Below are 7,502 nucleotides of genomic sequence, written 5' to 3'. Positions count from 1 at the left end.
AAAACAAAAGTTCAGGTGTGACAGTACATGGGAACCGACAGCCGGCCTCTGTGTCGGGAGGATGGTACCTGGCGGGACCCTGGTGAAGTGGAGCGCACAGGCCTGTGTCAAGAGGGCGCCTGTTCCCCGGCTCTTCTTAGCAGCTTTGGATCTGGTGTTGCCATTGGACATGTACACTTGCTGTGATTGTCATCTCTCTCATTTTACAAGAAAAGAGAAAAATCTTGGTGCTTTATGGGATATTTTCTAAGTTTTGAAAATAGGGAACTAACTGAAAAAAATCTTTTAATGACTGTGTGCAGGCAAAGAGCATCTTGGCCAAAGAAAATGTGCCTGTGGGCTGATTTCATAATATAGGCTTATAGCTTCTATCTCTGATCTAAATTAACTTTCTAATATCTTTGTGAATGCCATTTGGGCCCAAAGAAGGTTCCATTGCAGCTGACCTGTTTCTCTTCATCAGGGCAGCTCATTCTAGCTAAGGGTAACTCCCCAGTGAAGGGGAAAAAAAACTACCGACAAAGACAGTTTGGTGGTACACTAAATTAAAAGGGCTCAACATCCTGATAGGTTTACATCTCACGTGAAGGCTGTGAGTAGCACCGGGGATCTTGAGAACTCTGCTTGCATCAGAGGAGGGGAGCTCTGTTTTGCTATCTGTGTCGCTAACGAGAGACAAGAGCTCAGACAACCACACAGATACACTGCTTTGTAGGCACAATACTAGCCCATCACAAGAAATATTCCTATATAAAAACCCTGATCTTTCAGTCTCAGCCAGTGTTAAGGAAGGCTATCCTAGGGAAGCCAACCAATGCCTAGAGGTCCAGCACTTGGTCAGTATCCAGGGCTCCTAGCAGTGTGGTCCAGTGATAGGAGAGAGACTTCTTAACCAAAACAATTTGATATATATCTTGGCATGAGATGCATACCCACAAACTCTGTGCTTCTGCATCTGGGGTCACTGTGGCCCACTAAAAACATTTAAAATAATCCTCTGGAATTTCTGATGACTCTACCTTTGGCATATTAACATCCAAAACACAAACACCTACGTCATGTGCATATATGCAGGATAGATTTAACGGTCCAGAATCATTGTTTCAAGTCCTCTTGACACCCCCCTCCAAGCACCTCTGGGATACCATCATCATGTATTTTATCATTGGCTGCTCTCCTTTTCCTTACTAAGGTACAAAATTGTCTTGGTGGAAGTGTATGCCCTCACCACAATGACATGTATTATCTTTACATGAGAGGGCAATGCAGAAGTTTTTTACCTCCACAGACTGTCAACTACTTCATCTACCTATTCTAGAAAGAAAATTCTGTTCAGACCCTTCCATCCATATGTATCTATGTATCGACAACAAATCACAGACCATTAGCCAGGCAGAAGAAGTCTTACAAAACTCATCTTCCTAACAATATATCTGGTCTACCACACTTGCTCTGTGCAGAACTCATTACAACTCTCCACCAAGAGCACTCTCCTCCAGAGTAACGATAATTTCTACTCCTGTTACTTCCTTACCTCACCATCTTTCCAGCAACTGTTGAGTGCATGAAATCATGCCAAGCCACCCAAGAAAAGGTACAAGACTTGCTTGAACATGAGAAGGAACAAAAACCAAAAGCAATGGACCTAGAAGACAAAATCAGAATCAGAGATACCATCTGGCATTCTTTTTAATGCATTCATACTCCCTGGCTTTATAGACTTGCTAGAAGACTGTTTCTCAGGCCTGCCAAAGCAAGGAGAGCAAAAATCACACCTCAAATTCTGATGAGAATAATTACATAAGGAAGTCTCAGCCCTAGGAAACTTCTGATTTATTTGTTGAACTTCAAAGTATAAAAATGAATAGTCTAATATCGAGGCAAAAAACCAAATCACGTACAAAAGGAAAAAAAGAAACAGGTTGGCATCACATTCTTTTCCACAGCAGTATTCAATGCCAAAGAAATGATAGAGAAATGTGAAAAAGATTTCTGAAGAAAAGAAAGTAGGACCGAAGAACATTTTCCCAGGCACGGTGTCATGTAAGTGAAAACAAACATACTTTAAAAAGAAAGAGCTCAGGGAATAAAACACACTGAGATTTTCTTGTAAAGTAAAATATATTTGATGACAAAAATCCAGCTGATTAAGAAATGAATCAAAATTTAAAACTGGGAAATGGATAAGTGGTAGCAAAACTAGAAAAACAAACACGTGAGCAATTAAGCCATTTCCAAATAGACTACTGGAAAATACATAATACAAGTGTAATAAATCTTGACAGTATAAAATAAAACAACTCAAACAAGGCAAAATTGAGAGGGGTATGAGACAACAAGCATAAGAGGGCTGCAGTTCTCATCTTTCATAGCAGTGAGTCAACTGACACTGTCTAAGACCAAAACATTCAATTGAAACAAGAAACACAACAATTTCAATCTCTCATTTTTTAACAAATTCATTTTTAACCTAAGAGAGTCTTTTTTAAAAAAGGAAATAATGTATTTTGTGATGAAGAAACATATTTGAAGCCCACAAATTCCTTTAATTTTTTTCTCTCAATAAAAATTAAAGCTATTATTTTTATTTTTAAAATGAGACCATTTAACAAAAGTCCATTCACCCTGGGCTTCCCTGGTGGCGCAGTGGTTGGGAGTCCGCCTGCCGATGCAGGGGACACGGGTTCGTGCCCCGGTCCGGGAGGATCCCACATGCCGCGGAGCGGCTGAGCCCGTGAGCCATGGCCGCTGAGTCTGTGCGTCCGGAGCCTGTGCTCCGCAACGGGAGAGGCCACAACAGTGAGAGGCCCGCGTACCGCAAAAAAAAAAAAAAAGGTCCATTCATCCATCCATCCAATCAATTATCCTTATCACATGCATTCTGGATGAATGTTGACCTCTTGAGTGGTGCAATGTGGCAGCCTAGATGCTTTCATCTGTATACATGTTTATATATTTTCTACACATCTACCATGTGTGGAACGATGGTTAGAATGATGTCCCCCCTAGTGTTAATGGTATTTCTTGGGGGTAGGATTTGAAGTGATTGTTTCAACTTTCTCTTTTGCATTTTTCAATATTGCTGAAAAATTTTAAAGCATCTATTCTTTTTACACACAAAAAATCTTTCTTTAAATAAAAACAAAGAAATACAATTTGAAGCGAACTGTTAACCTTGAATACTTCCCCATGTATAAGGCAATCATCCAGAACCTATGTTTGTTTTCACCCCCTTGCTTCAATTTGATCTCCCCAGCTACAAACTCTTGACCCTGCAGTACCAATTTTGAGCCCACCACTCTCCTCTCTATACCCCTTATTTGGAACCTAACTTTCTCCTCTGGATTCCTATTCATTCTCCAAGTGTCCTGAAGGAAGTAAACTGTGGTTTTTGCTGCCTAAAGACTTCTGCAAGTCTGATATCACAGTATGTAGTGAATGTTGTTATTTTACTCAGAAATTAAGAGAGCACTAGGGTTTTAATTAATTTTACCATTTTGTAACACTACATACATTAGAAAGTTTTATTTTAAATTGGCTATTCAGGATCTGAACTCCTGCCTTTATCTGGGAAGTTCTCCAAGCTATGAACCTCTGTTCCATGTGCACATGGATGCTGAGAAGTCCAGAGCGTGCTCTCACAGCACCTCCATCTCACACACACCCAGACGTACATTTGTCCAGTCATTTGAACCAGCCTGAGATTTCAGTGGGGTGAGTAAGGCAATGAAACAGGGTGAGTGGAGTATTTTAGCCACAGAAGCCACAGCAACAGTCACTAGAAGCAGCATCGACTGCAGCATCGTGCCTTGTGCTGGTGGAGACAGGTGGGTGAGCTGCAGCCTCCATTGTTCAGCCGTGGCCGTGATTCTAGCTGCTCAGCCTTCCTTTGTTCCTGCCTGTTTTCAAAGCCTGGCATTTTAGTCTTCCTGGAAATTCTGTGGGCTTTCCAACAACCTTTCAATAGATTCCTTTTCTGTTCCAATCAGCCTGCGTCCGTGTCTATCACCTGCAATTAAAAACTTTGACCTATGCTGTACTTACACTATGATTCTACGTACTTGTATTTTAAATTATTGGTATGGGACCTCCAGACTTAAATTCAAATTTGGATACTCCGTCTGTATTGCTAATTCTGCCTAGGCTTTTGACAACCCTGTTTATTTAACAATGGACTCCTCCGTTTTCATTTTCTAGTAATACATTCAACGGATAGTCATTATGCTTAACATTGTGCTGAAATCTGGGGATTAAAAAAAAAGAAAAACAAGACAGTATGTTTACCATCAAGGAATTCAAATTCTAATGGGGAAGCTAGACAAGAAAATGACAAGGTGGTAAATAGTGGAACAAGGAAGGGCACAGGGTGTTATAGAAATACAAAAGAGGAGTCCGGAAGAGTAGTACTGGAAGAGTCAGCAAACTCCATCCCATGAGGGCATCCGGATAGAAGGGAGCCAGCTGAAAGGGCACAGGCAAATGACAGTAAAGATATGACACCGTGTAGTTTATTCAAGAAGCCTCACGCAGGTTGGGTTTCTAAAGTGACAGGTGTTCTGGGTGTGTCTGTGGGCTGTTTCTCAATCTTGCGTGATCAGCAGAATCACCCAAGGCTTGTTAAATATTGGATATCTAGCCTCTTCCTCCAGGGAATCTGATTTAGTAGGTCTGAAGTGGGGCCCCAGGTGACTCACATAAAAGGGAAACTTTGTCCCGAGGAATGAGGCTGGAGGCAAAACGCATGGGACTTTGTATGCTTGAAAGTTTGAATTTTATCCTAATGGCAAGGTGAAGCCACTAAAAGATTTTAAGCAGAGTGGTGATAAGATCATATTTGCACTTTAGAAAGTTCATTCAAGCAGCAGTAAAGAACTGGAAGAAAGCTGAGATTAGCAGTCAGGAAATTCGTGGCAAGAAGACCATTTAGGGAAGAGATATGGGAACATATGTATATGTATAACTGATTCACTTTGTTATAAAGCAGAAACTAATACACCATTGTAAAGCAATTATACCCCAATAAAGATGTTAAAAAAAAAAAGTACACTGGTTGAGAGAGAATATGGATCTGAACGAAGGCTGTCATTGCAAAACAGAAAGAATCAACAGCATACAGTTTAGTGTAGCTGACTTAGTTGCTGTTGGCTGTGGGTTAAGAGAAGTCAACACGGTGTCTAGGCTTGGGACTTCTATACTTATATAGGTAGGGGTGAAGTTCACCTGGATGAGACAGAGAAGAGAAACACCCAAAATTAAAAACTGATGAGTTCAGTTTTGGCCATGTTGAATTTGAAGTGCACATGACATGACAGCCAAATATCTTTGGGATCTTATATACACGAGTCTGGATCACAGAACGTGGATGGGAAGAGAAGGTATAGACTGGCTGTCCGTCAGATATGGGTGGAAGTTATATCATGGTGCCACTAAAAAAAAACTGGTATGAAGGCACTGGTGATCTGGCCATAAAGGCCCACTTCAAGTTGCACACATGGCAGGGAATTGATCTCAATATTCCATTCATCTGGAGACTTAAAAGAAGTGAAGACTCCTGGGTCCCAGTGGCTGAGGTCTAAGGTAGAACCCCCAAATCTGTATTTTTTTAAAGAAGCTCCCTAAGTGATTCCCATGAGTAACTGGGTGTGAGAACGACTATACAGGGCAGTAGTTCCCAAATTTACGGCACGTTAGAATAACGTGGTGAGCTTTTTAAAGTCCCGCCCTCGTACCAATTAAATCAGCATGTCTGGGTGCGGACCAGGTGACAAGATTTTTTAAGATCCCTAGGTGACTCAATGTGTTGTAAAATCTGGGAACTACTGATATAGATTACTGATAACTAGACTAGGCCAAATGAAGTGTTTGCACATAGTAGTCAAAAGCAGGGCAGTCATAGGTCTAGGCATGAATACAGTCAAGGAGCAGAGTCCAGATCAGAGCTGAAGTGAGGACCAATCATTGGGTCTGCCGAGAAGAGGAGATAAGTAAAGATGACCCATGTGACCTTCTCAGAAATGGGTTTAGAGCCCTAGTTATAACTTTAATGAGGTTCTATGAATAAAAACAGTGAAATAAAGAGATCCAGGTCCTCTTATTTCTGTGAACTGACAGTTGAAAGATTCTAAGTATATTTATTGGAGATTTTACGTAGCAACAGAAGGAGAATTAAAGAATGCTGAGCAAACCTTGAGGAACGTGGTCCCTTAACAGGCAAGCAAAGGAGCAGATAGTACTACTTAAGGGGAATGGGAAGGCAAGTCAGAGACGTAGGAGGAAAATCAGCAAGAGTCATAATGCAGAAGTTAATGGCAGAGAGGACTTCAAGGAGGGAATAATCAACAGTGTGGAATGCTACAGAAAGAAGTGTCAGGAAAACTGGAAAATGGCAATTGGACATATCTCTCCACTCAACTCTGAAAACTACTGGAGGGGAGGATGCTATTTCTCTTGCAGCCTGATTGATAACCACTACCCTAACCCCATGACTGCTGCATTCTTGAGCTAGGAAGGGAGAAGTACTATTCCAGTGCAAAGCTCATTATCATCATCCTTTCTCAAGCCCACATTGCACAAGAAGGATCTCATTTCTAACAGAAGCATCCCGAAACAGGCCTCTAAAATAATCCAAAGGAAAGGAATAAAAGGCTGCCTGTGAGCTCTGACTAAAAGGAGTAAAATGCTTAGTTTAGAGAGGTGAAGGCTGAGAGGGCTGTGATTGAGGCATCTGATTAGTCATCAAGTCTTCTCTATTCTACCTCTGCACCGCATCTCATTTCCATAAACTTATTCCCTTCTCACTTCCATTAGCCGTGTCCAGTCCCCAACATACAGCTCCCTTACTGGTCCCTGTGCTTCCAGAGTCTGGCTCAGCCAATGCATCCCTCACACTGACCACACTCACGCAGCTCTCTCCTCTTCAGGTGCCCTTTCCTCATCCTATTCCTTCCCACAACAAACCAGCCATGGACTTGGGCTCTGAGATTGCCTTGGTTTGTGTCCCTGCTCTGCCACTTATCTGTCACTGTGACCTTAAGCAAATAACTTAAGCCCTCTGTGCCTTATTTTTTATCACCTGTAACAGGGGTAATAGTAGTTCTTACTTCACAGGAACGTTATGAGAATTAAAAGAGCTGTGCATGTAAGGTGTATGGTTAACAGCTGTGTAACGTCATTCATCTTGCTCAGATTCTGATTTCTTATCTATAAAATGACTGTGGAAATCTTATCTACCTCAAATTGTTACAGAGATTAAATTAGAAAATGCACTTAAGGTAAATCAGCATAGCTCCCGGTACCATCAACAAATGGTAGCTGTTATGGTTTTTAAATCCCAAGTACAATGGCACCTGTACCACAGGTTTCCGTAATCCCAGTGGAAAGAAATCACTTCTTCCTCCATGCTCTGCTCTGCATTTTAATTTTATATGGCAACTATTTCCCTCTCTTTTGTGCTCTTTTTCTTTTCTATTCTTTTCTGTATTGTTATCACTTATTTACATCTT

This window comes from Grampus griseus (genome assembly GCF_964374135.1).
Source record: "Grampus griseus genome assembly, chromosome: 13".
In the NCBI taxonomy this organism is placed as follows: domain Eukaryota; kingdom Metazoa; phylum Chordata; class Mammalia; order Artiodactyla; family Delphinidae; genus Grampus; species Grampus griseus.
The sequence above is the reverse complement of the archived record's forward strand: the minus strand, read 5'-3'. Positions refer to the sequence as shown.